Source organism: Camelus bactrianus, chromosome 24 (genome assembly GCF_048773025.1).
Source record: "Camelus bactrianus isolate YW-2024 breed Bactrian camel chromosome 24, ASM4877302v1, whole genome shotgun sequence".
NCBI lineage: Eukaryota > Metazoa > Chordata > Mammalia > Artiodactyla > Camelidae > Camelus > Camelus bactrianus.
This window is the reverse complement of record NC_133562.1, coordinates 20,077,241-20,094,125: the sequence shown is the minus strand read 5'-3', so window position 1 is coordinate 20,094,125 and position 16,885 is coordinate 20,077,241.

Below are 16,885 nucleotides of genomic sequence, written 5' to 3'. Positions count from 1 at the left end.
GCCCACTCACTTAAGCCTAGGAGGTTTCCTCTGTGTCATGCAGATTCCATGACACATTCTTCCACCTGAGTATTTCTGTTAAGACCAGGGGGAGTAAAAAGTATGGGAAAATGTAAAAAAAGATCATCCCCAAAGAAGAAAATTAAAGAAGTTTCCACTCTAAAGGAGACAGAACAAATTGCAGAGTCTAAATTAAAGAGTGTAAATTACATGCTAATTACATGCAAATAATGTACGGCCCCACCATTCCATACACCTGCGGATGACCCTCGGGGATTAAAACTAGCTGAATCCATCACATTCTGGCATAGCCCCTGAATTGGATTTACTAGTAAAACCAACTCTGATAAATTTTTATTTATTATTTAGCCAATGAGGATGGTTCCAAGGTCACTAATTAGCAGTTTTCATCTCTCTAAAGGCCCATCATCGTTGGATCCAGGGTTCTCGTCTACACCCTGTGTTCCCATCTGCATTTGCTTTGATTTGCCACTTGGATATTCATACTGACCCCATCTGCACAGTGGTCTCTGCCAGCCCAGCAACCGGTCAGTTGCAGTAGGGGGGCTGGATGTGGGGCCTGAGGATGGCAACGCGGACTGTAGGCAGCAGCAGCAGTGGAGCAGAGGCCAAGGCGTGGAGCCAGGCTGATGCTCAGTCTATTGGGCCTCAGAGTTGGGACTGAAGCACTAGGTGCACGGCAGGTGGACTGATGAGATGGCCGGGCAGCAGCCGTTTGGAGCTGGCAAGTTTCTGCTCACAGTCTGAGTGCAGCAGCCTGATTAGCATGGTTGAAGCCGTGGCTTAATCCACTGAAGTTTCCTGACAAATACATTGTCCCACTTTCAGAACTCAAATAAAATCTCAACAGGAAAGCAAGCCTCCCACATGTGAAAAGGTATCGCTCTTTGACCAAGCACTTTGCTTCCAGTGGGAGACAGAAGGAAGGAAAGAGCGTTACCTACCCGACAGGGGTAGCAATAACTCTCTGTTTATCTCAGCTATCCAACCCGCAAATGGAAAGAACGGCCCTGCCTATACCACAGATATGTTATCAAAATTAAATGAAATAATATTCATGACACAGATTTAAAAAGAACAAAACCTCGTACCTTAGACGTTGCATTAAAACATAGTGTTTGTTTTGAGCATCCTAGTGTGTCTTTTTTATTTCCACTGCGAAGGGATTCAGAAGTGATCTGAGTTACCATTAATCTTCCACTGTTTGCTTCTGGCCCCCAAATCCCAGCTAAGGTTTGATTCACCTATTCCCTAATCACATCTTTTGTATATTCTCCTGTTTCCGTGCTGCAATTCATGCTATTTTTTCACTTGAAAATACTCTTTCCTTCTATTTGTCAGAATTTTACCCATTTTTTTAGGTCCCACCTTAAATATAATTTTCTCTCTGAGAACGTTGCCTCCTTTTTTGCTACTTGAAACTTTAAAAGCATAGTCTTTGAATTTTGCTATGTGACAACATGCCTCCTCCTTAAGATACAGTCATTTAAGTCCCTGAGTGATTCCTTCTTACAGATTTTAATCTTTGGGGCAAGATGCCTGTAAGGCCCAGAAAAGGCTTCCTCGACCACAACTCTACAATAGTATTTGTTAAGATGAACCAAAGACTCATCCTGGACTTTCCCTCCACAAATTTCCTTGAGCAAAATATATTTAAGAAAATCCAGGTGTGTCTTCACTGTTCTTAAGTAGCAGGGACTCCACTGTTTGCTCTCCTTTTGTGAATGAGGTTGGGAATATAACTGGAGTCATTTCTGAAACAGAAATCCTGGTAAACCCTTCTCTGATGAGGGGAAAACATTAAGAAGGGTCCTGCAGAAGGCTTCCCACGGAACCTGAGGACCCACACTGAAACAGGCAGGCGATGAGATGCAACAACATATTCATCTGACTCCCTTGGTAATTTTTCAAATCTCAAAGCATAATAAATAACAGTGATGGACATGAACTCCCCTAGCGTATTTCTGGAATCTGATTAAGTGCTCAGTTTATACTAAAGACAAAAGAAGCGAAAATAACAAACGTGACTTCCACTAGCTGTGCTAAATAGGGAAACAGGAATAGTGATGGATGAAAAATCACCTCCACTCATCACTCCTCCCTGTATCGACCCCAGGACACACCCGGTCCTGCACCCAAGGAGTTGGTGAGATGAGCACAGATGGGCAGAACGTCTTCATGCCTCTCGTTAACAAGTTGGCCATATCAGAGTGGATCATGTCTGCTTGGTTTGGTTTGCCCAAGGGCAACGCATGCTGTCAGAACCCTTTACCATCTTAAGTCCAGTGAGAAGATGGGAGAAGGCAGTTGCAACATTAATTCCATTTATCTTAGGTCAGTGGTTCTTCTTCAGACCTTGGGCAAAATGATCAATGCACATTTTCAGACTGTAGCTAACCGAGTTCCAATGCATTCCTACTGAGATGCTAGGAGCCTGGCTTCTGGTGTTGTGTGGCACTTACAAGGCATGTGACCAACCCACTTCACTTCTTTATGCCTGAAGACTTGGGTGACCATTTGCCCTTTATTGTTTGTCATAGTCCCTGCTTCTGCCTGTTGTCACTGCCTAATTTTTAATAGCATCCCTTTCCTCCCCCAAAGTATTCACATTTGGCTAATAAATTATACGATCACCCTACTTATCATGTAAGGATCCACGAGCAAGTAATTTCTAATCTTTTGCTTCCATAAGTGTCTGTAATTTAACATCTGTAAATTAACATGTAATGAAAAAACATCTAAAATGAGAGACAAATATATAGAATACATTTGATATAACACTAAAACAATATTTTTATGTTCTTTAGGCAATAAATTCACAATCCCATACACCTTAGCAGAATTAGATTCAACTCAGTGGGCTCATTGATCCACCCATCCCCCATCCTCTGCCAATGTTCTTTGATAGAGAGAGAGGACTAGACCGAGCAACTTTACAGAATGATGTAAAACCTTATTTCTTTTTTTTTTTCTTTCTTTTTCTTGGTTATTGTTATTTTCTAGTCTATAAAGAAAGGGAGGCCTTTTTCTTCCCAACGTCTTGCCTTTGAGAGTTCATTGAGCGTCAGTCTTCTTGCAGTAATGTTTCTCAACAAAATAAAATTTATAACAGTGGGAAATGTAAATTTAGTCGGTGGAGAAGCGTTGAGAGCATTGAAATAAGAAAGGTTGCCATCGATAGAGGCAGGGTGACAAATGCTACTGAAGGAAGGGAGAGACAAATGTTAAAATAGGAGAAAGATGAGAGCGCACATTCAGATTTGCCAGGTCACATCCTTGGCTACGAATATTTGTCAGATGTCATGACAACTGTGCCTCTTGGTATGACTTTCGGAAATACGCTCTTGCATTCATTTAAAAGGGGGTTCCTATGCTTAGTCAATGAAATGGAGTTAGACACATTAAGGAACGTTTAAGATGGGGCAAAGAAATCTAAGAGAATGATAAATGTGAGTTTGAGCACAAATACCAACCCCCCAACATAGCACCTGTAGGGTGTTCTTCGGGCATATGTTTGGGTGGGCGACAGGCTGTAATAAGTTGAGAGAAGACGTAACAGCAAAGACAATGATGTATGATGTCTCTAAAATTGCTTTGACTTCAGCCTGTGCCTTTGTCTCTAAGATTGCTCTCTTTAATGATGGTAAATAATCTCAAGTGCTCTTTGAAGTTGGGTAACGCACAAGGTTCTCCTTTTGCATCGCTTTGAAATTAGATTCTGAAAAGTCTTAAATTGAAGCATAATTCAGGAGTCTTGAATGCAGTATGCATCTTCAGTCCCTATGATGTGGAAAGTGGTCAGACAGAGGTTGAAGCTGAGATGCTAAATTCAAACGGGCGGGTGACAAGTTGCCTGTGGAGATGACCACTTTTAATGTGTTAGATTAATCTTTTCCACACCTTCGTTATTGTTAAGAATAAAAATTATTATTAATATGTTTTTAAAAGGTGTTAGTATTGTCTCAGAGTTTTGAGGGTTATACATGAAAATTATAATACACTTCTACTTTGGGCAGAATAAAATCTGGAAATAAAAAAAACCAAATGGACACGCGGTAAGAGAAATGGTGAAAGTTTAAATCAATGTGACTTTCTGTTCAAGATTTCAAGTTCCTATAAAGCAGGAATTAGGCAACACTATTTATTTTTGCTTTGTGCCCAACACAGCATCACATAAACCCTTCCTATAAGCTTCAACTGGGGAGACACAGGAAGTCACGGAAGCCATTCATCACATAGAGGAAAATGCTGCTGGCAAGACTTTTATGGACACTATTTGGGAAAATCCAAAGAAATGAAAATGAGTTTCCAGCCTTTTGTAACCCAGACTGAATGTACTAAAAAAAAAAAAAAAAAAAAAAAAAAGAGCTCTTGACCTAAGGACCATTTGACACACCCGTTGTACAAATAAATGATGGGGTAAGATATAGCTCAGTGGTAGAGGGCATGCTTAGAGCATGGGTTCAGTCCCCAGTACCTCCATTTATATAAGTAAATGAATAAACAAAAGGAAGGAAGTGGCGTTAAGACAACCCAGAGGCAGCAATGTCTGGTTGGAAGAAGGCAGGTGAGCATTTACCGAAGTGTCCAGGCCCCAGAACATTAGGGCCACAGGGCAATGAAAAGTTTGAAAGGCACCACAGTCAATCATTCTCTCCATTTTTTTTTTTTTTTAAGTCCTCTCAAGAGCTGCACTGAAACATGGCTCTAAGAGGTGAACCTGGATATTCTTCAGCAGTCTGATCTCTCCCCACCAGAGTGAGCCAGGCCATTTCCCTCTTTTCCTGCTTAACCTAATTTGGAATCCTCCTTTGCAAAATGCCTTTACCACCTGCCTGAGGTGAAAGGAACAAAGCTCATGCCAACTGACAGAAATGTTTTCTGCAAGGCTGAGTTAACAGGGCAACCTTACATTATCTCTTGCTGAATAAGGAGATTTTTTTTTTTTTTCCTAACAGTGAAGGCTGAGAATGTACTTTTCTTTATTCTTTTAAATGAATCTCAGGTTAAGTGGAGAGCAGCCAAAGCAGCAGATTCACATACTGGGGCTGATACTGAAGATCTTCTATCCTGAGGAAGGAAAGGTACACGGGAAGGAAAGTGTGCTTTCTCATAGACCCGTCCTAGAAAACAACACAGACCCCTCAGTGGTGTATCTTCTCTGGATCAAATAATTCCCATGCTACCGCTTCCCATTATTCAATATGAAATAAGCCCTCCTAACTCTCCTGGACCATTGCGACAATCTTTAGATCCCCGTACCTAACACATAACCCTCACTCTATCACCAAGTTCATCATCTCCACCATCATCAATATCATGTCCCTCTAGGGCTCCAGTACTTCCGGGGCCCCTCCACCCCCTACAGGATAATGCTTGAAGCTAACTTGACATTGAAAGTTCTTCCACATGCAGATCCTCATTCACCTTTATGAACCAAAGCCCAGCTGTTGTCAACATGAATGTTCTCTTCCACGGGGAGGTCTTTGTGGCCCGTCAGTTCTGTTGACTGCTACGCCTTCATCAATTTTAACACTTCATCATGAAGTTTCCTCAATTAAATATAATATATATCCTTTCATAAAATCCATTTTACCCTTTATGTCTTTCTTCTCTTCCCTAAAATCTTCCTGATTCCTTCAGCATGTCCTGCTTTTCCTCTCTCCACACCTTTTGCATTATTCATGGCTAAGAGAATCCCACACTATACACTATGCCATAATACATCTTGACTTATTATGTGTATCAAGTGTGTTCATTCATTTAATCAGCTATCATGACTACGTTTCTACTTTCTCAAGTTCAACTTCTGGGTCTTAGGCTGATGTCTGTCCTCCCACCAAACATCACTGCAACGGCCATGTTTGTGCTGACATTTGAAAATGATTTTGCATTAATTTAAACCATCAAGAGAAATAATTAAATGAAAATCATCTCCATTAGCAGCACTACAAAACTCACATTGACTGCAAGAAAGATCAATTATGGGCGCAGTTTAAAAAAAAAAATCACTGATGTGTTCAGACTGAGCAGGCAGCACAGAGGATGCCATAGTGTGTTGAATAGCGTCCTCTGAAACACCCACATTTATCCCTTCCCATCCCCTTTTCACCCGTAACATAAGATTGTTTACTATGTTCACAAGTCTGTTTCTGTTTTATAGATGAGTTCATTAGTGTCTTCTTTTTTCTTTGTTTAACTCCACATGTGAGTGATATCATATGGTGTTTGTCTTTCTCTTCCTGGCTTACTTCACTTAGAATGACATTCTCCAGGTCCATTCATGTTGCTGCAAATGGCATTATTTTATTCTTTTTTATGGCTGAGTAGTACTCCATTGTATAAATATACCACAGCTTCTTTAACCAGTCATCTATTGATGGATATTTAGGTTTCTTCCATGCCTTGGCTATTGTAAACAGTGCTGCTATGAATATTGGGGTGCAGATATCTTTTTGAATTAGAGTTTCCTCCAGCTATATGCCTAGGAGTGGGATTGCTGGATCACATGGTAAGTCTATTTTTAGTTTTTAGAGGAATCTCCATACTGTTTTCCGTAATGGCTTCACATCTTGATTTCAGACTTCTAACCTCCAGAAGTGTGAGAAAATAAACTTCTGCGTTTAAAGCTGTCCAGTTCCTGGTAATGTGTCATGGCAGACCTAGGAAACATACGGAGGCTAAGTGTTACATTAAGTGTCCTGAATGAGAGTGAGGCATATCCTTTGGAATATGGACTTTAACACTAGCTAAAAAACTGTTCTGTCAAAGAAAATCTTTTTCTATAGAAAGCTTTAAAAATAGAACAGCTCCTCATTTTTCTGGGATGGTTTTGCTATGATTCTACTTAAAAGGAGGTGAATGAACTGAGTGACCTTTGAGGATCTTCTGCAATCCTTTGATGCAGGGGTTTGATGAACTCTGTTCACCTGGGCCAGCTTTACTTTTGTGCTTATGTTCCCAGAACAGCTCTCCATCTCAAAACTTCTCTCAGATGCAAATAGATTCCTTCCTGGCCTCCACCCCCTCTTTCAGTGTGTATAGACTTGTTACAGGACCGGACAGCCTGAGCCTCCTTCAGGGTGCGTCAGAAACTACACCTTAGCAAGGATGGAGAGACAAAGACATATTTCAGAAGCAGGATTCTTCTACAAACTATTGTACAGAATCACTCTTCATCAAAAGTTGCCAGCCCTTCTGAAGCACAGCCTTGCCTTTGTTCATGCGGATACATTTGTCCTTACCCGTATCCTTTGCAAGACGTCCCTACTGAGGGTCTTCTATGCTGTTTTTGTTCACCGTTTTAGGTGACATTGTCCAATAAAGGCTGTTTTTGTTTGTTTCTTTCTTTCCTTTCAGCCAGTGGGATTTAGTCTTATCGCAGAGTTGATGGTGGTAATCTTAGTTTTGGCTATTATAACAAATTACCATACATGGGGTGGCTGTCACAACAGAAATTTATTTCTGTGATCAGGGTGCTTGCATGGTTGGGTTCTGGTGAGAACCAGCTTCCCGGTTGTACATGGCTGATGACAAAAAGAGCTGAAGCAAGCTCTCAGGTCTCTTCTTCTCAGGGAACTGATCCCTTTCATGAAGCTTCCACCTTCATGACCTAAATATCTCCCAAAGGTCCCATCTCCTAAAACCATCACATCAAGATTAGAATTTCAACATATGGCTTTTGCAGGGACACAAACAGTCAGTGGTCCATAACAGTGGTATTTCCTAAAACTTCTGTATTACTCATAATTGGGTAGTTACAAATGTTCCCCTCTCACCTAACACGCCCACCTTTGGTCAGTGGGAAACTCTATTCCACATCCTACTCATCTGAAAAGGCACACCAACCTAGAACATCTCGGAAGTGCGAAGGAAAGGTGAGGAATCGTGCGCTAGTTCTAAAGGCTTCTACTTTGACATGACACATGTCACTTACCATCATATTTCACTGGCCAGAAAATCTCATACGTCTGCACAACTTCAGAAAGGGTAGGGAAGCGCACTCCTGTGATGTCTTTAGAAGGAGAACTGCAAATATGGGAAAGCAGCGTAAATGATGACCAGCGCTCCAAGCCACAATTCAGATCATTTGTTATTCGACTTTCTATATAGCAAAACGTGCTCAGCGGTGTCATCTTCCTAGTATCGGAGGAATTTATATTTCAGCTAAGGATTCTCTTTGAGGGAGGAGTCACTGATAAGGACGAGCATTTGAACTGACCCTCTAAAGAGGAAGCTGGAGTCTCAAAATGGAGATGGGGATGCACAATGTTTTGAGTAGATGAAGCAGAAAAAGTACTTTTTCAAAACCAAAGCCATGGAAGCACCTGAAATGTGTGAGGCCAGGGAGGAGGACACGGGAAGTTCCCTGTGACTAGCATGTCAGCACCAGGGATCCTGGGGCAGTTAAATAATTATTTCTGTTTTCCTCAGAGTCTCAGGAATCTGGTTTCTGGTGCTGTGTGGCACTTACACACATTTTTTTCACGCAGTCCCACATCCCAGTCCTACGTGATTCAAACCTGAGTTCACACCTGGAATCTCTCCTATCAGATCCACTCCAGCTTCAACCTACCCGTATCACGACTTCATCCCATGGGGTAGAAACTAAGACGAAGCAAGCGAGGCATGTCAGCTGCAAAATTTAAAGAGACACTCCCTCCCAGGCGCTGACCTTGCTCCTGTACAAACTTGAGAAGAAGTGTTTCCTTAAAAGTGAAGTTTCAGGGACAGTGAGCAAATTTTTTTTTTAAAGTTTTAAATATTTAAAATATAAAATAAAATCATTTCTGGGTTTCCTTTTTACGTAGACAAAAAGAAGCCTATCTAGGGAACTGTTTTTTGTATGTTGGTTTTTCTCCATTTGCACCACACTCCCGCCCTCAACACAGACACATTTCTTTAAACTTGTCTGCCCTACTGTGCGCTCCTACAGTGTGTCCCTCCTTCCGTATTTCCAGCTCCAAATGGGTGCCACTACCACTCTGGTCCCCCAGAAGTTCTTCGGCCCTAAGGAAGGGCTGCTAGTCTCCGTGTGTCTGAAATCACTGCAGCTCTCTAAGTGCCCGATTATCTTCCCTTTATTCCCCTACACCTGTCCGCATTTGTATAAAGTCCCTTCATCAGTTTTCATTCAAACGTCTGTTTCCTGATAAGATCCTGACTAATACAACCTATTTAATCCCAAGCTTTCCCCACAGCACAGACCTGATGAATTTGCGTATCTTCCATAAGTGAAAGGTAAGGAAGAGGACAGATTTCAGGTGCACAGATCCAGAGTGATTCATGCTGATGGGCCTGAGGCGAGTTTCAGGTAAATTACATCTGTGTCATCAATTATGATGCTGTTTTCCTGATTTCAGTATGATGGAGCGGGCTATCTTTCCTCTCACCCTTTAAGATAGCACACAAACCCAAGATTTAAAACAGGAGGTAGAAAATGAAGAAGCTCACGCTTTCCTCGTTACCATCCAGGAGCTTCTCATGAGAGAGAGAGAAAAAAAAAAAAAAGGGCTGTTTCCATGGTGATGAGAACGCACCCAAAAGTTCATAAAGGAAACAAACTCCCCTTGGGCAGTAATCAGTGGTCAGACAGTGTCTGACAAGCGTAGCGGAGTCTTAGCGATCGCTCCAGGGCTGTCCTTAGTTCTGGTCAATTCCTTTGCTAACTGGGATGTGAAAGGAACCCAAATGAAAACAGTCCACAGGGGGAGAAAAAAAAAAAAAAAACAAGCAAGATAATGTAAAACAAACTCATTATCTCTGGAATATGAAGGGTTGTCCCTGCAAGATTGTCTTCTTTTTGTCCTAGAGCATTTGAAAGTTTTGAAGATCCATTTAATGTAAAGGCAAAATAGCGTAAGTCGAAATAATATTTTACATAACGCTTATTGTAGGTTTAAAGGCTTGCTACAATGAAACTGGGATGACAGGGAACTTAAAACAGCGAAGTAAACTGCAAATACCCCATAAAAGTATACAGGCAGTAGACAACTGATGCAAGCAGATAAGCTTTATGGTACGAGATGACTGACGTGCGTTAACACCGAAATTCTTTGCCTCATTCTGGCATTCTCATGCAGCAGTGGCGTCTCTTCCTAGCATCTCTCCTTTTTCCCTCAGCAAGGAACAGCAGCCCTACTTCCTGACTAATTAGAATGGTTTATAATTAGATTTTGGCCTGTAGGAAGGGATTAATCTCTCTAACAGCTTCTGTTAGCCAGGATATTCACGCCAATTTTTATTAATTTATTTATTTTTATTGTGAGTTTCCTTTAATAAGGAGGCTTCCTTCCACAGATTTCCTTTTGATGTCAGGATTAAAGTACATTTTCAAATTCACTCCCCTCCGCACAGAAACCTTTAGGTTTGGAGTAGCAATTGAATGCCTCAAGATTAAGAGTTTGCTGATTCTCACATCTTTATCCAAGAGCAAGTCATTTGATTCCCCCCCGCCCCAGCATCCCCTACCTTGCTTTCCAACATCAGTCGGTTCTTCAAATGCAATGACAGTGCAAGACACTCAGCTAGATGCTTTGGGGTATGAAAACAGGAGGGCAGAAGTTTCTAGAAGTTAATAGGATCACCAAAAACTATGTTAACAATAATGTCAGCTTGAACTGGGCATCAGGGTCACCATGCAAGTCACGCATGATCAAATGACATATAAGCTCTATATACAGTAAGAAATATATTTTCAGAGGAAATTGTTCCAGTCATGTACCTGCCACCAACCAGAGCTATGATTTGGAAAAGTCATTTTCCTTATTAATGTAATAAATAACGTTATTCCTGTGGTTTCTTTCCTGGTCCAAAGTTTATCATTCTATGATTATTTTACACCAGGTATCTTGGGATGGAATGAACTCTGGAATTCTTGCTCAACAATATGGCCACGTTCTCAACAAAGAGGTTGAAGTGAGGGAGGTTAACTTTTAACATGGGAGGCACATTCTAGCAGAGACCCTTCCCCTCTCTCTCCTTCTGGGGTTGATTAAGTACATAAACATAATTCTGGGTGAATTTTCTTCAGTTTGTATCTTAAATGTGGAACTAAAAGTTGTTGCTAAGTCATGTATTACTGAAATTGTATAAGACAGAAATGAAAGTGTTACAGCCCATGTTTTTTTTTTAACACCTTTATTGTGATATGATTCTTGCACATATTCCAGACGTACAATTTGATGAATTTTGATAGGTGTATACAGCAATGAAATCACCGTCACAAGCAAGAGAGCTAACATTTCCATCACCCCCCAAGAGGGGCAAATTTCAAACTCCCAATTTATCCCTTCCCACCCCTTTTACCCTCTGGTCACCATAAGTTTGTCCATGGTTTTTCATAGTCCAGTTCCTCTGGACTCTATTCCTTCCCCCAGGATGGCAGGGAGAGGGGACAGACTCTCACATCCTCTACTCATCCACAGCTGACCACAGCTGAACTCGCTCCTCAGGATGCAGACCTTCATTCTGCTCCATGACTAGACTTGGAACCAGAATTAGAGTGAGATGGGGATGTGGAATGAGGCTCACAGAGTATGGACGGGGAGATTTCAAATCAATGAACTCCTACATCCTGCCAAATTTTATCTCCCATGTTGGTTAATGGCCTTGTGCCCCTCCTACTGTGCTAGTTTAACTTCCTACAAATTTTATCCATCCTTCAAAGTCCACTATAAAGTCTTTTTCAAAGCTGTTTAGGGAGACCCAGTTCACCAGGACATAATACTCCTGGCTTCTAAAGTGGGCATTGTCTCTCCCATGTGGAAAGTGGTGAAAAGCATGTTCTTCCATCAAACCTCCTGGCCTCACACCTTAGCAAGCCTACTGACTAGCTGTGTGACCTTAGACATGTCACTGACAGGGACTATGCCTCAGTTTCTCCATTGTCAGTAAAATTGGACAATACTATTAGCTGTCTTACAAGGTTGTGGTGAAAATTAGATGGGGTAATACTTACAACACACCAAATAGCATTTGGCACATAGTAAACATTAAACACCCAATTACAACCAAGCAGGCCCCTATTGTCATTGGTGACCATATGGTATTTGTAACTGCTTAATTGTATAATAATTTAAATGGCTTTTCTCAAGCTCTTGCAAACCAGGGTTAGGATGGAGAGGAGGGAGGCTTGAGTGGTCCCCCCAACCTCCTTGTGGTGCTGCGTGCAGGGATTGTGATCAGTCCCTTCCTTTTGCTCCTAATGCCCTGATTCTAACCCCCAGAGCTTTCCTTTTGCTCCAGACACCTCAGAAATAGTAGGGAGGTTTCTGCTTTCTGTATTTTGTTGCTCTTAACTTATTCCAACAGCACATACATGCAGTCATTTTAGTCCCTTGTGGTTTCTTTGCATTCTGTTGTTTGAGGTGCAGGTCCCAGCCTGTGCAAACACTGCAGCAAGAGGTCTCAGGCCTCAGTCTGCCTAAAATGCTAGAAGCATACATCAACTTGACTTTAAACTGCACAAGTTTTTTCTAGAGCACTTTTCCACAGACCCCACCCCCCCTTCCTAAGCACCCTTTGTTCTAGCCACAAGAATATTAGGAGATTCACAAAGACAGAGAAAAACATCATGCCCAGCAGAAGGAAGGGAGCCATTGCATCTGCAAAAACAAGAACAACTTTGCAGCAATCTGTTACCCTGTGTGCTATTTCTATGGAAATCAGCACCACCCCTTGAACTCCAGAACTTTTACTATAAAACCTCTTCTCTTCTCTCCCCAGCAGGATCACAGTCTTGGAGGAATTAACCTACTGTGACCTCCTTTGCTTGGCAAAGAAATAAAGTTATCTTCTCTGTTTCATCCAAAACTCTGTCCTTGAGTCTCAATTCAGTAATCGGGGTACAGGGGTCGAGTTTCAGCAACACAATGATGTCAGTTATCTTTACTTGACACTGAACAATATTCCAAGGTGTATGTCCTTTTACATAACTTGACTATAAACACACTGAAATCAGTTTTTATTTCTATACTTCTGGGTATCATCCTGTCACCTGTGGGGCATCCTGCAGAGATCAAACATTAAGCAAGTATTATCCAAAAAATGCTTAGCAGTGGTGATTCATAGAAATAAGATGTGAGAAGCGGCCAGAGCAGGCAGCTTTTATATTTTTTGACAAAGACACGATACACTTGATAACTTACTGTACAGCACAGGGAGCTGTATTCAATTTCTTGTAATAACGTATAATGGGAAAGAATCTGAAAAGAAAAAAAATATATACATGTATGTATATGCATAACTAAATCACTTTGCTGTACACCTGAAACTAACATTGTAAATCAACTGTACTTCAATTAAAAAATAAAAGAAAAAGAAACTATATATTGGAGAGGAATTGACAGAACAAAGAAACTTAGGTTTGGGTGCTTAATTAGTAAGGAATTTAAGCAAAGTTTGGGCTTGAGTAGTAAATGAGAAAAGAGGTCACGTTGTTTGTTTGCAACAGGTATCATCCCTGAATTCCCCATCTATGGTGATAAGGGCGTCTTTCTATCTCCTGCTAGAGGGAGGGCACCCTTCACCTGGGAGATGCATTTCCTGCTTTTGGGGGCTGACGGAAGGGTCAAAGTGTCCCTCTTGCATCAGCCATTTCCTAAGTACCTTTAATTCAAAATAATCATTATGCCATCGAGGCATATTTTGGGGCAGCCTTCTCTGGGCCCCAACAATATAAGGAAGAGGGCTAGAGTCAGACAGCTCAGAAGATTGTGACATAGACAAGGCATACTTTTCCATGATAGTGCAAGTTGGTTTTTAAATTTTTTTTCTACTGGCTCTTCTCTTTTGATCAAAAAAATCTCGAGCAATTTTATGGATTACAAAATAAGACTAATCTTATTAGATTTGGCCCGATTATTGACCTAGGTACATCGAGAGTGTTACTTTTCCACATGGACCTCTACATTTGTCTTGTTAGCAATTCTCATGAAGGATCTCAGATTGGAGTCTTAATAGCCTCTTTAGGCAAGAAAGCCAAGCCAAGAAAACCCCTACCAGATTTCAACTAGAGGATGTATAAATTGGGTAAATGCATCACTTTGCAAGGTCCTATAATTAGTCTAAGCTTCCTGGACGTGCCTAAACGTGACCTTCCACACTCACTTTTAAGGCTGAGAACTCTAAACGCCATGCACCAAGCCAGTTTTCCCAAGAGGGATTCATAAACATTGATTCCATAGAATCAAGCTTCATCACTTAAAAGTGTCTGGTCAGAGCTGATAAAATGAGCAACATTCTCAAATATGACATTCTAAGCAGAAGACTTGGTCCTATAACCAATGTTTCCGACTATGTCCTGGGCAATTCTGAATAGATCTAAGCAAATAACTGTAGTGCCATGAAGTAAGAACACACGGTGAGAGATCCCATAGTCCATAGGAATCGGCCATGGAGATGAAGAATCAGAAGACATTGTTGCTTAGTATCGCAAGGCAAAGCAGCCCCAGAACTCTGGTGAATAGAGTCACGTCTGGGAGAGCGAGGACGCATCTCAGATACATCCCACATGGCACACAGTTTCCTTATATTAACAATACATCCCTGAAAATGTGACCTAAGGAGAAAGAAGCATCTCTTCAGATTCGACAACTCCTCCCGTAAAAATTAATTGTACTATAGCAAATGAATCAAATGATTTCTGGCACCTGTCTTCTATAAGCTTCAACAAATCGTTGTGATTTTTTCCAGGAGAAATTGCAGAGAGAGTTTTTGGTGCAAAAAACTCATGATAACTTCATATTTTTTATTTCATTTTACATTTAGGCTTCAACTTCGGAGACACCAAAAAAATAAAATTGAACAGTTGTTATGAAGTTTGAACCCTTAAGATAGAAATAGTATGCGTCTACTCTTTTGAGAGTGAAAATGAAACATTCAAAAATTAGCAAAAAAAAAAAGTGACAGGTTTGGAAAGAAACTTAGCTCTTTCATTAGGAAGAAGCCTTTATTGTTGTGGTGGTTGTTGCTGTTTTACACAGTCAAGGTCATAGTAAAGTGAAGACAAAACACAGAATATTGCTCTGATAAAACGCAAAATCTGTACGGATGACAAAGAATGACACGCTATAGGCCAAGATAACACACAGTGAATGGAGAACACAACCCATCAAAGTTGAGTAAACTTTGCCAAGATTTTATCACACCTCACAGCTTTGCACACTCATTATTTGCACACACTATCATCCAAAGCAAATAAAATTCCCTTCCTGTGAACCTTCTGCAAATTTCTATGCCTAATCAGACTTTTGTCCTCCACCTTCCTCCTTGTTACTGTGGGACAAACAGGCACTTTACTTCAGAACAAAAGTATTGCTAAACAAGAGCCCATCCTGCCACTTCACACACAAAGAGGTACATTTGTGCCACGATTGCTCCTAGTTCCCTCTAAGTTACTTGTAGAAACTAGGGCCTTTGACCAAAGTAACTTCTAGTTTACTGAGAAACATGGAGGTGGATGATGATAAACTGTCAGACACCAGGATTTGCAGTGGAGTACCAGAGATCTCACACACACACACATACACACGCACACGCACATGCACATGTGCACACACACGTACACACACCCAAGCTCTCTGCAGCCACAAGCATTCCTTGGAGAAATGCTACTCAAAGTATCAACAACAAACACAGCGCACCAAAGATCGAGCCTCTGCATAACATACAAAAATAAAAAGCAAAAGCACATAGACTTAGAATCACGCTTAGTAATGACTGTTTCAGTATTCTGTCTTACTTAGAAATGATCTAAGTATCCAATGAATGTGCACTAATTAACTCAATTTAGTATCAGTCCGAGGATTTAAGTCGCCTAAAGATCTCGGAAATTTCCGTCAAGCTGACAACTACAAAGCACAATTACTGTTGGAATAAAATTAATTTAAATAGAGATTTAAAACACAGCTTTACATTTTTCATAATCTTGAACATTGAGCAGAAGTAATGCAGCTTATTGGATCAGTAAATCGTATTACTTTAAGAAAAACATACACAGAAAGAAGAAAAATGTACACTTGCATTATGTTTAACGCTGATGAATCAGAGAACATATAGCTGTTTTCATCTAACCAAAAATATTCAAGCAGCCTCATTTGCCAGACCTATCTAAGTGATAGTCCCTTGAATTTTTTAAATATTTCTAAATTGTTTTTTTGCAAAAATACTTTTTTCCCATTAAAGTTCAATTTCCTAAGTTTCTGGAAAATTTAGGAATATTCAGTTTATATGTGTTTATTTATCTCTATAACTCAACCAGAACAAGTTTCTTTAAGAGACTTTATAGTCTAATTTATCAATATCCTCTAGAAGTAGCAAAAGATTACACATTTGTATAATTGGATGTGAGGGCCTGTCCTAGTTATAGACAACAGGATACACAGGCAGACAGAGAGCTTCAATTCTAAAAGCAGCCGAGGATCAAGAGAAAAGAAAGAACCACAAAATCTTACCAGTCTACCATAGAACTGACCTCCTTCCCAGCAGGGAAAACCAAACAAACAAAAAAAGAATCATAGTTGATTGTAGCACAAAACAGACAAGCAGAAAAGATTTACAAACTAGATTTTCTGTCACCTCTCATCTACCAGAGACTAGAAATCACCAAATGATCAGACCATGAAACCCAACACCTAAGCAAAAAGATTAGTTGTCGTGTATTTATAGAATGGAATACCACTCAGCCATAAAAAATGATAAAATAATGCCATTTGCAGCAACATGGATGGGCCTGGAGATCAGCATTCTAAGTGAAGTAAGCCAGAAAGCAAAAGAAAAATATCATATGATATCACTCATAAGTAGAATCTAAAAAAAGAAAAGAAAAGAAAAGAAAGAGGACACTAATAAACTCATCTACAAA